Source organism: Tenrec ecaudatus, chromosome 15, assembly GCF_050624435.1.
Source record: "Tenrec ecaudatus isolate mTenEca1 chromosome 15, mTenEca1.hap1, whole genome shotgun sequence".
NCBI lineage: Eukaryota > Metazoa > Chordata > Mammalia > Afrosoricida > Tenrecidae > Tenrec > Tenrec ecaudatus.
In genome coordinates, this window is record NC_134544.1 from 8,587,710 (window position 1) to 8,588,480 (window position 771).

Sequence of the window (771 nt, forward strand, 5' to 3'; positions counted from 1 at the left end):
ATGAAAATAAGATAAAAAGGAGTAAGGTGTTCCATTTCTTGATTTTATAATCAGGACAAGGACTTGCTCTTTGGCTGGAGTCAAGGTGGGAAGCAAATTCAAAATGCCTTCTTGTCTTTTTAAAAGCTTGCTCTGTAATACAATTTTCTTGCCAATCCGACTCTGAGAAATGGAAGTCATGCTAAGAAGAAGAGTGAAAAGTGGGGGTTGTGGTTGGGTGCTATCCAGTCCTACGGACGCCAGACAACACAGAGCGGCGAGATATCCTCCGCCATGTGCAATCGGTGTGATAGTTGAGTCCAGTGTTGCAGACACTGTGTCAATCCATCTTGTTGAGAATTTTTCTTATTTCCCAATAATGTACTTTTCTAGAGACTGGTCCCTTCTGATGAAATGTCCAGCATACCTAAGATGAAGTCTCATCATCTTTACTTCTAAAGAGCATTCGGGTTATACTCTAGTCAAGGCAGATTTGTTTGTTCTTCTGGCAGTTCACGGTACTGGCAATGTGCTTTTCCAACATCATACTTCAAACGCATCAATTCTTCTTCAACTTTAGTCAATGTTCAGCTTTCACAGGCATCTGAGAGCTGAAAACTCCATCGCTGCGTCAGGTAAACCTTATTCTTCAGAGTAACTTCTTTTTCTTTAACACTTTAAAGAGATCTCATACAGCCAGTTAACCCAAGGCAATATGTCCTTTGATCTCTTGGCTGCTTCTTTGATTACTGTTGATTATAAGCCAAGGAATATGAAGTCTTTGATAACTCT